The sequence below is a fragment of the Pongo abelii genome, chromosome 2 (genome assembly GCF_028885655.2).
Source record: "Pongo abelii isolate AG06213 chromosome 2, NHGRI_mPonAbe1-v2.0_pri, whole genome shotgun sequence".
Lineage (NCBI taxonomy): Eukaryota > Metazoa > Chordata > Mammalia > Primates > Hominidae > Pongo > Pongo abelii.
Window position 1 is genome coordinate 17,738,196 of NC_085928.1, and position 18,225 is coordinate 17,756,420.

Genomic DNA, 18,225 nt, shown 5'->3' on the forward strand with positions numbered 1-18,225 from the left:
ATGATAGACTGGATTAAGAAAATGTGGCACATATACACCATGGAATACTATGCAGCCATAAAAAATGATGAGTTCATGTCCTTTGTAGGGACATGGATGAAATTGGAAATCATCATTCTCAGTAAACTATCGCAAGAACAAAAAACCAAACACCGCATATTCTCACTCATAGGTGGGAATTGAACAATGTGAACACATGGACACAGGAAGGGGAACATCACACTTCGGGGACTGTTGTGGGGTGGGAGGAGCGGGGAGGGATAGCATTGGGAGATATACCTAATGCTAGATGACGAGTTAGTGGGTGCAGCGCACCAGCATGGCACATGTATACATATGTAAGTTACCTGCACATTGCGCACATGTACCATAAAACCTAAAGTATAATAATAATAATAATAATAATAAAATAAAAATAAATTAAAAAAAGAAAATATTTTGCAATGATTGAAAATGAAAACACAACATACCAACATACTAAAATTTATGGATACCACTAAATTACTGCTCAGGGGGAAATTTACAGCTGGAAATGCCTATATTAAAAAAGAAGAAATATTTCAAAGCAATGACCTAATCTTTTAAATGAAATTACTAGAAAAAGAAATTAAAACTAAACCCAAGGCAAGTAGAAGGAAGGAAATAACAAAGGCTAGAATGGAAGTAAATGAAATAGAGAATAGAAAAATAGGGAAAATAAACAAAACCAAAAGTTAAAGAATTAAAAGAAAAATGAACACCAATCCTGCACAACCTTTTCCAAAAAAGAGAAGATAAGGGACACATTTCAACTTATCCTATGAGGCCAATATTATCCTCATACCAAAACCAGACCAAGACATCACAAGAAAAGAAAACTACAGACCAATATCTCTTACAAACGAATACAGATGCAAAAAGCCTCAACAAAATACTACCAAACTGAATCTACCAACATAGAAAAAGGCTTACATACCATGACCAAGTAGGGTTTATCCCAGGAATACAAAGTTGGCTCAATATACAAAAATTAATTAGTGCAATATATCATATTAATAGAGTAAAGGACAAAGCCCACATGATCATCTCAACAGATGCAGAAAATACATTTGGCAAAATCCTAAATTTATTCATGATAAAAACACTCAGAAAACAAGCAACAGAAGAGAACTTTCTCAACCTGATATTGTCCATTTACAGTAACAACAACCTACAGCTAACATCATAGTTAATGATGAAAGATTGAATGCTTCTCCCAGAGATCTACTCTTAGTTTTTCTATTCGGCATTGTACTGGAGGTTCTACCCAGGGCAATTAGAAAGAAAATTAAACACAAGTAATCAAGATTGGAAAGGAAGAAGTAAAACTATTTCTATTCATAGATAACATGGTCTTCTATACAGAAAATACTAAGGAATCCACAAAAATCTACTGTATTTCTTTCTATTAGCAATAAGCATTCTAAAATGAAATTAAGAAAACAATTACATTTCCAAAGCATGAAAAAGAATAAAATACTTAGGAATAAATTTAACAAAAGAATTATAAGACTTATACATTGAAAACTGCCAAACATCATTGAAGATAATTTTAAAAGACCTAAACAAATGGAAAGACATCTGTGTTCATAGATAGAAGACTTAGTATCATTAAAATGCCAGTATTCCCAAAATGAATCTATAGATTCCATACATTCCTTATTGAAACCCCAGGTGCCTTTTTGGCGGAAATTGACAAGTTCATCCTAAAATTCATACGAAAATGCCGAAATAGGAATAATCAAAGCTATCTTCAAAAAGAAGAACAAAGTTAAAAGAACACACTCCTCTGTGACAAAACTTACTAAAAAGCTATAGTAGTCAAGACAGTGTGGTACTGGCATAAGTACAGACACATAGATCAATGGAATATAATTGAAAGCCCAGAAATAAACCTTTACATTTATAGTAACTTGATTTTCAATAAGGCCATCAAGACAATTCCATGGGGGAAAGAATAGCCTTTTGAATAAATGGTCCTGGGATGTTGGACACCTATCTCATGCCAAAAACAAAACTTAATTTAAAGGAATCATAAGCCTGGAGGTAGAAGCTAACATTATAAAACTCTTAGAAGAAAACATATGAGTAAATCTTTGTGACTTAGATTAGGCAATAATTTTTTAGATATAACACCAAAAGCACAGTGACAAAAAAAAGATAAATTGGACTTCATCAAAATCAGACAATTTACTGCTTCAAATGACATCATCAAGAAGTGAAAAGACAACTCAGAAGGGGAGAAAATTTCTGCAAGTCAAATATTTGATAAGGAATTGGTATTCAAAATATATCAACTCTTACAACTCAATAATAAAAAGATAAATAACCCATTTTTAATGGACAAAGAATTTGAATAGACATTTCTCCAAAGAAGATGTACAAATAACCAGCAAGCATATTGAAAGATGCCCAAGATTAGCCACCAGAGAGATGCAAATCAAAACCACAAATGTCACTCACATCTACTAGAATGACTAGAATAAAAAAGATCATGAGTTCTGGCAAGGATGTTGACAAATCGGTAACCTCATACATTGCTGGTAGGAATGTAAAATTGTGCAGCTGCTTTGGAAAATAGTCTGGCGGTTCCTCAAAGGGTTAAAAAATAGTTACCATATGACCCAGCAATTCCACTCGTAGGTATATACCCAAGATAAATGAAATTTAACATAAATTTCCACATAAAAACATATATGTGAATGTTCACAGCAATATCATTCATCAGAGACAAAAAGTGAAATCAACCCAAATCTTCATCAACTGATGAATAGATAAATAAAATGTGGTAATATCCATATAATGGAATAAACTATTATCCAGAAATAAAAAGAAATGAAGTGCTGACATATGCTACAACATGGATGAACCTTTAAAACATTATGCCAAGTAAAAGAAGCCAGTTTAAAAAGACCACATATTGTATAATTTGAGTTATATGAAAGATCTAAAATAGGCAAATCCATATAGCTAGAAAGTAGGTTAGTGGTTGCCTAGGACTGGGGGATATGGTGAAGGGAATGGAGAGTGGCTCTGAATGAGCATGGGGTTTATTTTTAGGGTAATTAAAATGTTCTAAATGATAAGAGTGGTGATGATTTCACAATTTTGTGAATATACTAAAACAATTAAATTGTACACTTCAAATGGGTGAATTTTATGGCATGTAAACCATTTTTCATAAAGATATTTTTTAAAGATTTAAAAAATATAGCTTTTTTGGACTAAAAATAATATATGTTCATTATAGAATGTTGCATAAAACACAAGTATAAAAGAGAAAACAAAAAATGCCTACAATCCTATCATGCAGAGGTTACCAGTAATTACTGTTCATATTATGATAATAATAATAATAGTACATCCTATCTTTTAAATCTCCATATAGTTAAACAACTTGGGCTCATGCTACACATACAAGCTACTATTTTGCTTTTTAAAATTTTAACATGATAGTGCGGGTATTTTCCCAAGTCATTAAAAATGTAAATAAATACTCTTAACGGTTGTAAATATTTATGGCTAGTTACTGGGAGATCCAGGATTGCAATAGTGTTTTGAATGCTTTGATTAATTGCCAGGCCCCTACAGACTAGACCTGAAAGGTAACTGCCCAACCTGTGCATGAAGTCAGACTCTGTTAATACTTCTTGTATAGAGGCTGTATTACCTTGGACAATTATCTCACCTCTCTGGACTTCTGTTTAGTCACCCCTATATGCTGTGATTGGTAGATGATGGCCAAAGTCCCTGCCAGAGCTAACCCTCCAAAGAAATCTTAGTAAGGGTCTCTAAGTCAGGGATACAGGAAAGTAGAAGGAATTAGCTCACCGTGCAAGTATATTTATCACCATCCCTTCCTTTTTGATGGAGAGGCAGGTGAGGTCACAGGTGGCAGAATAAATCAATGACCTCTGCCTGAGGCTACAGATACTTTGACACGAGGAACTTAAGGCCCACGAGTTAACCACATAGTGGAATGTGCCCAGGCCTTTGTTAATAATTAGACCCAAGTTCAAGTCCTGGGTTGTAAGACTGTCAGCTGTGTAGCCTTTGGTAAATACTTTACCTTCTCTCAGCCTTGGTTTCCTCCTCTGCTAAATACTGTAATGTTAGTATCTAACTCAGAGGTCATTGTGGGGTTAAATACCTTATGCAAAAGTACCTGGGTCCACCCTAGCATATGGTATGTGTTCAGTAAATACCTGTTCTTTTTCTAACATGCTTTTTTTTTTTTTTCAAATTCCTAACTTGAAACAGTTTAGGCAGTTTAGAAGTAATAGAATAGCTACACAAAAAAGGTATCCATCAAATTTTCTCTGGAGGACTCTATTAAGGTTCCCCAGAATGTAGACAGCCTTTGATATGGCAACTTAAAGACTGCTCAGAATTTATGAGTGACTCTATTTCTTGCCTCCTTGCTTATTACACAGGGAATCCCCTTCTCCGAACTTATATGACTTAGATCTATTCATGCAGTCTACAGTCTTAGATCTGTAAGTGCAGTGTGGTATATGCATAAGAAAAATGAAGTGCATGAACTTTAGATTCAGAAAGAATGGGTTTGAATCCTGAGTCTTGTGCTTGTTAGCTATATCCTTAGTCAAATTATTTAACTTGTTGGTTTTCTCATATAGAAGGGGGACAGTAATAACAATTAAAATAGAGGTAAAGATTAAAGTGACATATGTAAAGTGCCAGGCACATGGTGAGAGGCTAATAAATGGCCACTATGACTACTCAGCCTGCCACATCATAAAGCTGATGTTCTGTGCAGAGGAAAAGAAACCTCATCAATAGTAAGAGCCACATCTATCAGGAGAAAGCTGTCAGTCTCTGAAGCATGTTCTTTTTTCAAGCCCAGAGAGACTCCACTTCACCACCTTATCTTGCCCAAGGCTCCAAGCGTATGTTCCTGATGCTTCTTTAAATCCCCAAAGTGCCAAGGCATGCCTGATATATTTGACATTCAGTAAATATTAATGAATGATGATTTTTTTTGTGGTGAAATGCACCCCACTTTCACTGTTCCTTTCGGATTTGCACTTACTTGGGTACTTGTGGATGATTCTGAAAAGCTGGTCGTTCACATCTGTCTCTGTTATGTAGCAGATATATTTCTCATTTTACTTGACAGGGTATTTCAGGATGGAGAACACCCTGTAGAAGCCATTCATCTGCTCCTCCAGGATTTCCATGATGCTGTGGTTGCTCAGGTCCCTCTCTGTCCAGTCCAGCCATGTCACAATGGGCGTGAGGTACCAGTCCTTTGAGATGCATGTGGCCACATCCTCATTATCAATCCTGTCAAACTGCACCTGGGGCATTTCAGAGTCTGATTGGAAAAAATAACAAAACAATTAGTTCCTTTTTTATTTCAGCCCCAAGAGGCTCAGGCTAGCAGAATACATGCTCTCACTTTTTACATTAACCCCTTATGTAGGCAATATATCTTGAGGTTCACTGTAGTTAAAATTTTGATCCAAGCATAGTAAGAGAAGAACAGGATACATGTATGCTCCTGCATTTCAGTTCTCATCTATCACTGCTGCCTTTATCTTTTGGAATCTTCCCCTCTTTGAGTGGATTCATTCCAGATTCGCCACTGAACTCCAGATACCCTGTTGAGAACCACAGAAGATAATGAATTATTCTCACCACCACCACCTTCTCATGTCTTCCAACTCTTATCCTGGAGGAATTCTGCCGTGCCTTCCCCAATCCCTAAAAGTCTCTGATGGGGGAAAAGCTCTTCATGCAATCCTGTGAAGGGTAAGGACCCCTGGATCACTACGGAGATCCACTGATCCAGTCCAACCTACATTTTAATAGTGAGAAAAGTGAAGCCTAGAAAAGCTAAATGAGTTACCCAAAGTCATCCAAAATTAGAATATGGGCCTCCTGACTCCCAATGCAGGGCTCTTCTCACTAAACCACATGTCATATCTCAGCGTTTTCATGTAAGACTGTTATGTCATATTTTGATTTTTCAGTGTTACAACTTGTTTGGAGAGTTTTTGATAGACCAGTGCTTGTTGTTGTTGTGGTTGTTGTTGTTATTAATGTTTTGTTTGTCTGTGTGAATGAATGATGTATACAGGTATAGATACAGCATCTTTTGCTCAGGGCAATATTTTTAGCTAAGATGAATTGACATGATGGGAATAAGAAGAACTGATAATAATTTGAGTAAAAGGGGAAAAGTGAGAGAACTAGGTAAGTTGTCGCTGGTATAACTTATGAATAGAGACAGAGCTTGAAATCAAGTTCATTCAATAAATTCCCTTACCTTCTACTATTAGCTTAATTGTACTTTCACTTCTTCCATCTGGTGTGATGGCTGAGCACTTGTAGATAGCTTCATTCATGAAGTCCACATTTCTTAGTAAATGTGATAGAGTCCCCTCAGAAATTTCAGCCTGGTCCACAGATACTCTTCCCTCATACAAGGAATTTTGATCTTCTAGTTGCTCTGTGTTATTGTGAAACTGGTAAACCAACTTCGAGAAAACTTCAAAAAAATCATAGTACTTGAAAAGGAGGTAATATTCTTTATTATCCTCTACCTCATATGCCTCTTTGATGTCTTCCCTTTCCCAAGAAAACTCAAGATTTTCGGTGCCCTTCACAAAGAAGAAATGACAGGAGAGGGTAACATCAGTGAATGGGTGGGCCCGCAGCTCCTCTGTAGACACCAAGAATGTCAAAGAAGAAATGAAGTTAATAAAGACCAATCAGCACTGCATCAGGTAAGATTTAATAAGCGAAAAAAGAAATCACTCTAGCTATTTCATGCATAAGGGATTTAGTACAGAGAACTAGACACTTACAAAATCATTGGAAGGCTGAAGAAATGAGCCCAAAGAAGGGCTGTCTGTGTCTGTCCTCCCCCACATTGTGCTAGGCTCAACAACACTGCAGTACTGGTCTTCTGGAAGAACAGTTGCCTCTGCCTTATCAAGAAGCTGGTGATGCAGGAAGTCATCACCACGGGTGTTGCTTCCGTAGCCAATCTGCACCTGCTAGATTGCACTGGCCAAAGAAAGGATGCCTCATGCACTATAACCTTTCTCCCCACTTCAATCAGTTGCCATTTAATTCTTGAGAAAATATATCTGATTGGCAGACTCTAAGTCATTCCCAGAACCCTAACTGCAAAGGAATCTTGGAAATATGTTTTACTCTCCAGTTTCAGCAATCCAGGAATGCACATCAGAAAGGTGGGAAAAGATGTTCAGTAAGTAAGTCTATTCTACCTGCCACAAATATCTACCAATCTGGGCAGAGCTATCAATAGCAGGACCTGAGGGCTACAGGGAATATAGCCATGCACTATGTATATTCATAGAATAATGACTTAGAATAGAATGCTGATGTGTTATATTTGCAAGAAAGCTTACAGATCCTCTGATTCAATGTTTTTGAACTATTTTCCCCAAAGCCCACCTCATAGGTTGCCACTGATGACCAGGTGAAGACCAAATCAGTGAGATCTCCACTCCCTTAACACTTCAATCAGAACAATCCCTCCCTTATTTACTTTATAAATTAAGCTTCCAAATCGAATTCTTCTGTAAAATGTCTCTGCTACTAAAAGACAAAACTGATTCCCAGGAAGCAAAATTGCTTAAGATCACAAAGTAAGATACTAGTATCACTGCAAAAAGAAACAAGACCTCTCAGAGTTTAAAAAGAACCATTAGGGTCATGGTTACCAAACTTTTGAACATAAAAGACTAATTAAATTCTCAGCTTGAGTAAGAGAGAATAATGAGACTTAAACATTATGAAAATATGGACTCCAATAGGAAGGCAATTTTTTTCCTCCTAGAGACACTATGCAGGTAACAAACAAGCAGTAGAAAGACAGAAGAGTTGGTCAGTGTGAGCCTAAATAAGACTACTGTTTGATATTTCATCTCACCTCATTATAGCAAATAAGGTGAGATGAAATAGAAGGCAAAATAGGTTATGCACCAAGAGCAAATTCAAATGGTAAGTTAGTAGACAAGGAAGCTTCCAAGCCATCAGCCCAGCAAAGAACAGCCTAAGAGACATGTAATAGAGAATATTCCAGATGAATGACAGACACAATTTGCTCATTCCAGTAGTGATAACCACGTGGGTGTTGATGGGGGAGCCCAGATATTTGGTCAAACATTATTCTGAATGTGTCTATGAGGGTGTTTCTGGATAAGATTAACATTTGAGTGGACAGACTGAGTAAAACAGATTGTCTTCCCTAATGTAGGTGCCCTCATCTAATCAGTTGAAGTTCTAAATAGAACAAAAAAGCCAACCTTCCTTCAAGTAAGAGGAAACTCCTGCTTTTACTGCTTGAGCAGTCTTTTCCCGCCTTCAGACTCAGACTAGAACTATACCGTAGATTGTTCTGCACCTCCAACTCACTGACTGCAGATCTTGGGACTTCTCAACCTCCACAAGCCCAGCTGCATGACCCAATTTCTTAAAAAAAAAAAATCAGGCTCTCTCTCTCTCTCTCCACCACCCCCGCCCCGGCCAACCCCCTCTTTCTCTTTTCCAGTTTGTTCTGTTTCTCTGGAGAACTCTGACTATATCCGGTAACATTTATCAAGTATGTACAATGTTCTAAACATATTCTAGGTACTTTTCTGGCATTAATTCATTTAATCTGATACTAACACTGAGGCAGGTAATTATCCCCAATTTACTACTGAGAAAACCAAGGCACAGTGGGTGAAGTAAGTTACTCAAGGATACACAGCTAGTGAGCAGTAGAGCTGTCATTCAATGCTAGGCAGTCTGACTCCAAAGCTCTCCAATTGAAATGTGCTCTTTCGTCTCCTGATAGTAGGCACTGGTTCGAAGTTTGATGAATGAATCAGTGACTAATTAAATGAATTAATGACTACAAGACAGGCTGGAAAGGAGGCAAAGAGAAATAACTTGCATAACCTTTTAAAGGATTGATTTGCAAGTAAAAACATGAAGTGCTTTCTTGCTCAAATTATTTTTCTGAAGTGGTTATCACCAAAAAGCAGTGTTTTATAATTTTTGTGGTACTTTTTTTCTGTAAAATCCTGGTCTGACGAATTGTAAATCCAAGTTCTAGTTCTAAGTACCCCCTTACTAATCATTTGGCATCAGGAAAGGCACTTAATCTCTCTGAGTTATAGCTTCCTTATGTATAATTAGAATGATAACACCTGCCCGAGGTTTTAATGAAATACCATGGGATCTTACAGACTGTTTTTATATGACATGGCTCAGTCATTTTCCAGAGGGACAGGAGCAGAGTAGATGAGTGGACACTTTAGTAAGCTGTTCCCCCACCCCAATGTCTCTCACAAGAGTATGTAGTTTACCCATGAGTGGTCCTTGATTCTAGCTTCTCCGGTTATACTCAGGAGTTCTTGCTACAGTTGTACCCTTTCTGGCCCAAGGGAAGGGGTCTCAAACTCAGAGATCCAAAGGCTCTAGCCAATGCATCATGAAACACAACTTCCTGCTGATGTAACTGGTATAAAAGACAATTTCTAACTGATATGTCTGCAGATGGCCCTGCTTGAATCTGAGTAACTCCTTTGTCTATTTCAATCTGTGTTATTTCTAAACCATGTGTCTTTAGCTTCCCAAGCCTTAAGAGGCTGAGGCAAAAGCTCAGAAAAAGGTTAATAATGTGGTAAAACACTTAGAAAAATGTACAAAGATACTGTCTAAAGCATCTGCCATGGTACTTAGCACATAGTATTAAGTTCTTAATATTGCTACAAAATGTGAGATTAGAATCAACAGATCATTCTCTTTCTTGCCTACATACATACCTATTCCTTTATTTGGTTGAGTTTTTCCTAACTATGAGTGGATTACCACCTTACTTTGCTTACTGCTCTCCTCTACCGGCACACACACACACACACACACACACACACACACACCCAGCCCCCCCTGCCCTCCTCCCCACCACACACACACACACACAAACACACACACACATAGAATAATCAAACATCAAGAGAAAAGAGCCAACAAATGTAATCTGAGTTGACCAGGCCTTGTACTAACTCCTGAGTTGAACCCTGGAGCCTGAGGATGCCTTCAAGTTGCTGCCACCTTTAAGGGACTGACAGAACTGCTGCAGGTCTCTGGAAGATGGCATAAGCCTGAAGACTATAAATGTGTTTGATCACTTTATGGAGTAGTTATACAGCCAGATTTGGGATACACAGTATTTTTTTAAAAAACTTTTGCTTATGGACTTTTGGTTAGCTGAATCATATTAACATTTCCACCATCTGTATATTGTTTGTCACCAAGAGATTTGAAGATTTGAGTACAAAAAGACTTACATAAACCCTTTGTTGACTGCCCATCCAGATTTTTCAGGACAGACCTGATTTCAAATATTTTGGATGCTACACTATAAATTGGCACTTATCAGAGTCACTTGAAACTGGGTGTCTAGTATTGTTTTGTTTGGTTTGGTTGGAAGGTTCATACTATAGATATGACTGAGATTAGTCATTCAGATATAGCTTCAAATGGACAAACCAAATTGGGGGGTGGGGTGGAAGTTTTTCTCATTTAAAAAAAGAAAGCAGAATAAACAATAATGGTTTCTAATATGTGTCTGTTATTTTCTCCCATCTGCTCTTAACCATTTCCTATGAAGTAAATATAGATTTTTAAAATAAACATAATTTTTCCTGTAAAAAATAAATTTGTTATTTTCATTTAACAAATGAAAAGAATGAGGTTCAGAGAGATTATGTCATTTATCTCCAAACAAATGTTTTCCTCACTATCTCCAAAGCTATTTCATAAATGTCCACAAAGTTTTTTGAAAAATGACTCACCTGCACTGTGAAGAAGTATGTTAGCAGTCACCAAAAAGAAGGACATTTTGTAAGGAACAAAATGAAAGGCAGAAAATTTGCTTCAGCCAAGAAAGTGTGGGGCAGCATAACCATGGAACCACCTGCTTCTGGGACCCAGGAAGGCCCTCACAGACACCTCCTTTAGATTCCATGCCCACCAGTGCACCTTTAGTAGACAGGCTTCCAGCACCTCAGTACCCCATGTGGGAATGTCTACCGAGTCAAGTTCACACAGCTTAATCCTGTGCAGGTTTGTTTGTTTTGTGTACAAACCAGGAGCTCTCTTTCTATAATATGAAAATCTGCCTCTCTAAGTGAGTCACAGTTGAAGTCATTTGGATCTGAAGTCAGCCCTCAAGATATACGAGGGACAAAAGACAGTTTCCTATGCTTCCCAAGCCATGTTCACTGGCCTTTCTGGATGTTGCTGGTGCAAGTCCAAAGTGGAGGACATTTAACTAGTAGATATACAAGTGTATCTTAGAAGTCATGGTGCAATGCTTCCCAAATGGAGAAAAATAACCAAGAGACAGTACTAAATGAGTCTGCCCAGCCAGGGCCGTAGTTTAATAGGAATGGCATTAACAAGCTTAAGATAGCTTTGGAAGGGGTAGAAGAAAGGAATTAGGAACTCTCAGCCCTTTCAAGAATCTCTGACACAAATGCACATCTACATACAGGTAAAGCCACTGATTCTCACAGAATCCAGCCTCCCTCTCTGGCCTCATCTCTCACTATTCCCCCGCACTTTACGTCCCACCTACCATCCCAAAGTTGTAGTGCTGTCCAAATCCTCCGGGCCTGGCACATCCCTTATCACCACTGCCTTCATCCACTCCCCAACTACTCACTTACTCAAAACTCTGCCCAAGGCTGGGCTCCGTGGCTCATGCCTGTAATCCCAGCCTTTTTGAAAGCTGAAGCAGGCAGATTACTTGAGGCCAGGAATCTGAGATCAGCCTGGCCAACATAGCAAAACCCTGTCTCTAATAAAAATACAAAAAATTAGCTGGGCCGTGGTGGTGCATGCCTGTAATCCCAGCTACTCGGGTGGCTGAAGCATGAAAATCGCTTGAACCCGGTAGGCAGAGGTTGCAGTAAGCCGAGATCGTGCCACTGCACTCCAGCATGGGTGACACAGAAAGACCCTGTCTCAAAAAAACAAAACAAAAAAACAACTCTGCCAAAGTAGCACTTCTCAAGCCCTCCCGGACCCATATGCAGTTCACCATTCCTTCTTCTTTATTTTGAACATACTTTCATTGCTGCATGAATCACACTGCATGACAATTATTTCTTTACTTGTTCTTTGGCCCCTCACTATTTCCAAGAAAACAAAGTAACATAATCATACTCTCTCAGCATATGTTCATTTCTCCTCTTCTTCCTGTTATCTGTTTAGGATTTTAAAAAAATCTGCTACAGTCCTTCAAGTCTATCTATGATACATCATAATAATAGCGACTTTACATCAAATGTTTACAAATGCCAAATTTAATCTATAAAATGAGCCTATAAAGTAGGTACTACTATTATCTTCATTTTATAAGTGAGAAACAAAGGCAGAGGGAAAGTAAATAATTCATCCAGGTTACACAGAGACAAGACTCTCACTCTGTAGGTTAGCTGAAGCCTGTACATTCCACCTAAACTCTGACCTGACAAACCTCTGCTATGTTACCCGCACACCATGGGAAGCCACATCACCCAGGGCATCCACCAAAACAGGACGCTCATGGGCTGATGAAGCAGATGACTTTCAGAATATTATAGGAACTCTCTTTCTAGAGCCTATTAGACACTGAAAAATATGTGCTCTGTGGGTTGAACAGTAACAGATACAGAAATCTTCAGAAGAAAAGAAGGACAAAGGAGTAGCCATTCCAGCCAATGACCAAATAAAGCATTTCTGCATTCAGTGGGACAAGTGGTAAGATTCTTTGCCAAGTCTATATACTCTATGAATCTGATTAGTGATTGACATCATCTTCTGATTTAGAAAATATCTCTTCATGGTACACGTAGTAAAATATTTTAAAGACATATCTAAAATAATATAAATTTTAAAAGATAATATGGCAGATAGCAGCTGCTAGAGCTATAGATCTTTTTTTTTTTTTGAGACAGAGTCTTGCTCTGTTGCCCAGGCTGGAGTGCAGTGGCACAACTGCAGCTCACTGCAACCTCCATCTCCAGGGTTCAAGCGATTCTCCTACCTTGGCCTCCCCAGTAGCTGGGATTACAGGTGTATGCCACCAAGCCCAGCTAATTTTTGTAATTTTTAGTAGAGATGTGGTTTCCCCATGTTGCCCAAGCTAGTCTTGAACTCCTGGCTCAAGTGATCTGCCCGCCTCAGCCTCCCAAAGTGCTGGGATTATAGGCACAAACCACCACACCCAGCCTATCATTAATAGATAGGCTATCTATTAATGATATCTCTGTCTCTATCATTAATAGAGACAGAGACTATAGTCAAATGTCATGGGAAAAAAATTGTAGAAATATAATGTCTTTTCAATTCAGTAAAACTTTATTACTATTTCTAAGATATAGAAGTTTTTCGGCCAGGCGCAGTGACTCACGCCTGTAATCCCAACACTTCGGGAAGTCAAGGTGGGAGGATCACCTGAGGTCACAGGTTCGAGACCAGCCTGGCCAACATGGTGAAACCCCGTCTCTACCAAAAATACGAAAAATTAGCTGGGCATGGTGATGCATGCCTGTAATCCCAGCTACTCAGGAGGCTGAGGCAGGAGAATCGCTTGAACCCAGGAGGCAGAGGTTGCAGTGAGCCAAGATCGTGCCATTGCACTCCTGCCTGGGCAACAAGAGCAAAACTCTGTCTCAAAAAACAAAACAAAACAAAACAAAACAAAACAAAAAAACAGGCCATGCAGCATGGTAGCTCACGCCTGTAATCCCAGCACGTTGGGAGTTTGAGGCGGGTGGATCACGAGGTCAAGAGGTTGAGACCATCCTGGCCAACATGGTGAAACCCCATCTCTACTAAAAATACAAAAATTAGCTGGAAGTGGTGGTGCGCACCTGTAGTCCCAGCTACTTGGGAAGTTGAGGCAGGAGAATCGCTTGAACCAGGGAGGCAGAGGTTGCAGTAAGCCAAGATTGTGCCACTGCACTCCAGCCTGGTGATAGAGTGAGACTCTGTCTAAAAAATAATAATAATAATAATAAGTTTTTCATCATTCTGAAAGACATAAATCCTAAAGCCTTTCTAATTCCCCCACCCCAGTCGGTTATAATCTTTGCTCCTCAGCACTTGCACTACATTTTCTATTGTTACATGACACTGTCATTTAATAAAGCTTATTTTTAATTATCCTAATAGTAGCAGTTTCACTGTAAATAATTTTTTGAAAAAATAGAAAAGAATAAAGAACATTAAAATCCCTTTTAATTCATCACCCAGACAGCCACCACTACCATTTTAGAGTATCCCAGTTTCTTACATGTGTACTTTTTCAGAAAACTCAATTTGTATATACAGTCTAGTGACTAGTTTAATTTTCCTCATGACACTATTTTGTGAGTATTTCTCCTTCATTAAATATTCTTATAGCCTGGTCTACTTTGTCTTGCAGTTATTTATATGCCTATCTAATCAGCCCTGCTAGACTGTAAGTTCCCTAAGCGCATGGCTAGGTCCTCTTTGTCTTTCATATATCCATCATGGTGTTCTACAAGTTGTAGGCACCCAATAAGTATTTGTTGAATTGACTGAATTGAATTGAATTTGGTGTAAGATTCTTACAAAGTTTCACTTTATAACAGGAACAAGAGGCCAGGCGTGGTGGCTCACACCTGTAATCCCAGCACTTTGGGAGGCTGAGGCGGATGGATCACCTGAGGTCAGGAGTTTGAGACCAGCCTGGCCAACAAGGTGAAACCCCATCTCTACTAAAAATACAAAAAATTAGCCAGGCATGCATGGTGGCGGGCTCCTGTAATCCCAGCTACTTGGGAGGCTGAGGCAGGAGAATTGCTTGAACCCAGGAGGTGGAGGTTGCAGTGAGCCCAGATTGCACCACTGCACTCCAGCCTGGGCAACAAGAGTTAAACTCCATCTCAAAAAAAAAAAAAAAAAAAAAAAGACAAAACAAAACAAAACAAAAACCAGGAACAAGAAAAAAGAAAAACAACAAAGACAGAAAAAAAAATCATGTACTACTAAAGACAAGTATAAACTATCCCAAAACAGAAAATTCTAGCAGTGCACACAGATTTTGCATTGCACCCTTTTCACCTCTGGTTTGTAGAAAAACAATGAGAACTCTAATGAACCAGCTCTAGGTGGCAACAAAGTGTAAAGGGAATGTAGATACCTCAACACTTCAGTCACATTGTCAGTCATTTGACTCTCCAGTTTACAAACACAGTCAACAATTTCTCCCCAATAAATAGTCTCTTTATCAAAAGAGCTTACCTGTATTACAGCTGGTTCCTCTGATCCACCAGGTGAGAAGCAAGTGAGGTGGAGTCAGCATGTCTTTGAAGGGACACTTGTTGCTGTCCCCAGGGAAAGTGCTTGGTGATACTGTTATCACCAAACTGTTGCTATAAAAGCTCAGCAAAGAGCTCCATGAGACTTAATATTTCAATGGCTGTATGTGTTAGCTAAAAAAAAGTGTTTGCAAGTTATTATGGGAGAAGAGTGGAACAAAAGGAACTCCATAATTTTTCAATGTTGGGGAATTATTCTGCACCTATTTTTTCAAAGTAACATATTTGAAGAATAATTAAATAACATGGGAATAATGCTCACTATACAACTTTGGTAAAAAAATTAAAATATAAAACTTAATATACATATACATATATGTATGATTTCAACTTTGTGGGAAGAAATATGTACATATAGGAAAAGAAAGAAATACGCCAAAATGTAAACCATAGTTGTTTCTGGATGGCGAGAGTGTTTGTGATTTCAGTTGTTTTCCTTTCATATCTCTGAATTTTCTAAAGTGACCTTTTACATTTATATTACAATAAATACTTTGTAACTGAAAAAATTAAGAAATGAAGAGACTGACTTTATACACATAATGTGGTACAGTGAGTGACAGTACAGGAAGGAGGAGTGAGATTTGTTCTTTACTCTCTACCTCTTAGGGATAAGCATGGTTTGTATCTCCTGTTTGAAGCCTTTTCCATTACCCTTGAGGCTCAAGTTCAGCAGTGGCCAATTCTTTATTAGGGAACCCTTCTCTCTCCAACCCCACAGCACATGGGTTACATCTGGGTCTGAGCTGGGTTGACCTGGTCCTGACACTCAGCACAGCCCAGGTAAATGATAGAGAAGGGTTTGAAGGAACACTTCCCTTGGTAAAGAGACTTATTACAACAGGGTAAATAAGAAGAAGACAAGAATAGGAGGCCTGTTGCTGGGAATGGGTGCCAGAGGCAGCTTCTCCCTATGTTCCTCACCCCATCAGACTATGAATGAAGCAGTTAGTTCCTGGTTTTGCGTCTCCAGAACCTCTCAGCTTCTCTAATCACTTTTAGTGGCTGAGTGAAGGAAACAACTATGCAGTTTCAAAATAAAGCTATATCCATTAACACAACCTGTTGAAGAATTTTTGTTTTGGTTTTGTTTTTGTTTAGCCCCAACAGCATCTACTATAATTTTTTTAACATAGTAGGCTCTCAAGAAAACAACTGGAATATAATGGAATGAAATAATTATGACCAGTTTGTGTCACTTCTCGAATTCATGCTATGGGGGCTGAGGCTTGACTTACATTTGACTTTCACCTGAAGCAGAGGAGGAATATCTTGATGCTAGCACAGTATTGAGAAACCATGAGGAATACTTTGTACTCAGATATAAGATTATTTCTACAAGTGCCACAATCCACAGACTCTACCAAGCCTTGCAGCCTTTGTGAAAAGACTGCAAGGCTAATAAGGAAACATGAGCTAATAAGGAAATGGGATCTGGAGCTTCCAGTGAGGGCAGAATCAGAGGTGATCTCCTACCTAGTATTTATACCTCTTTCTCCAAGGCCTAGACAAACCTATCATCTCGAAGTCTACTACTCTTCCTCTGTACTGTATCTTAACAGTACACCTTAGATTTTTGGGGGCAAAGTTAAAATTTTAAATATTTTCTCCCATAATTATCTAAAGCATATCAATACTTGTCTATTCTAACCACCAGCACTAAGCATGCCAGCCAAACCAGACCCCTTACCATTTCCCAAATATATGCTATAATTTTCTCCTTCTTTTTGCTATGCTTTCTAAGAAATATTTTTCTTCTTTCCTTCAATTTTGTATATTTCATCCCAGCTCTATCCAAATCCCATTGTTCTCTGAAAGCTATCCTAACTGTGGTAGCCTAAATGGTCTTTTTCCTCTGAACTTTGATAGCTTTTGGTTATGTTTCTGTAAGAGTTACCAAATGTTATTTTATATTTTAGTTACTTTGGGTTCATGTTTTTAAAAATAACTTTATTGATACATACTTTATATATTTTCCTATCATATAATTTACTTAAAGTGTATAGTTCAATGATTTTTAGTAGTATATTCATAGTTGTACAACCATCACCACAATGAATTTTAGAACAATTTCATCTTGCCAAAAAGAAACCCTGTACTCATTAGCAACCGCTACCCATTCTCCCTTCCCTCTAGCTCTTGGCAACCACTAATCTACTTTCTGTCTCTACAGATTTGCCTATTTTGGAGGACTTCATATAAATAGAATCATACAGTAGGTGTTCTTTTATGACTGGTTTCTTTCACTTATGTGTCAGAATAACATTTCCAAGATTCATCCATGTTGTAACATGTATCAGCACTTCATTTCTTTTTGTTGCTGAATAATGTTCTATTGTATGTAAATACCATATTTTATTTATCCTTCATCAGTTGGTAGAGATTTCGTTTGATTCTATTTTTTGACTATGATGAAAAATGCTGTTATGAACATTCATGTGTAAGTTTTTGTGACGATGTATGTTTTCATTTCTCTTGGGTATATACCTGGGAGTAGAACTGCTGGGTCATATGGTAACTATTTTTTTTAACCTTTTGAAGAACAGTCAGACTATTTTCCAAAGTGGCTGCACCACTTTTTCATCCCCGGTATTAGTCTATAAGGGTTCCAATTTCTCTACATCTGCACCATCACTTATTAGCTGTCTTTTCTATTTTAGCCATCTTAGTGGGTATGAGTAGTAGCTCACTGTGATTTTAATTTGTATTTCCCTGATGGCTAATGATGTTGATCATCTTTTCATGTGCTTATCCGTGATTTTTATATCTTTTTTGGAGAAATGTCTACTCAGATCTTTTGCCCTTTTTAACTTGGATTTTTTTTTATAGG

The 18,225-nt window shown here is 38.1% G+C and overlaps 1 long non-coding RNA gene across 1 annotated transcript; it reads left to right on the forward strand.

Moving 5' to 3' along the window:
• Positions 1-4,582: 4,582 nt before the first annotated feature.
• LOC129058466 (uncharacterized) lies at positions 4,583-10,667 on the forward strand. Its single transcript, XR_008523574.2, has 4 exons — positions 4,583-4,925; positions 5,156-5,790; positions 6,620-6,767; positions 8,270-10,667. It is a non-coding gene; the product is annotated as an uncharacterized LOC129058466 (long non-coding RNA).
• Positions 10,668-18,225: the final 7,558 nt, after the last annotated feature.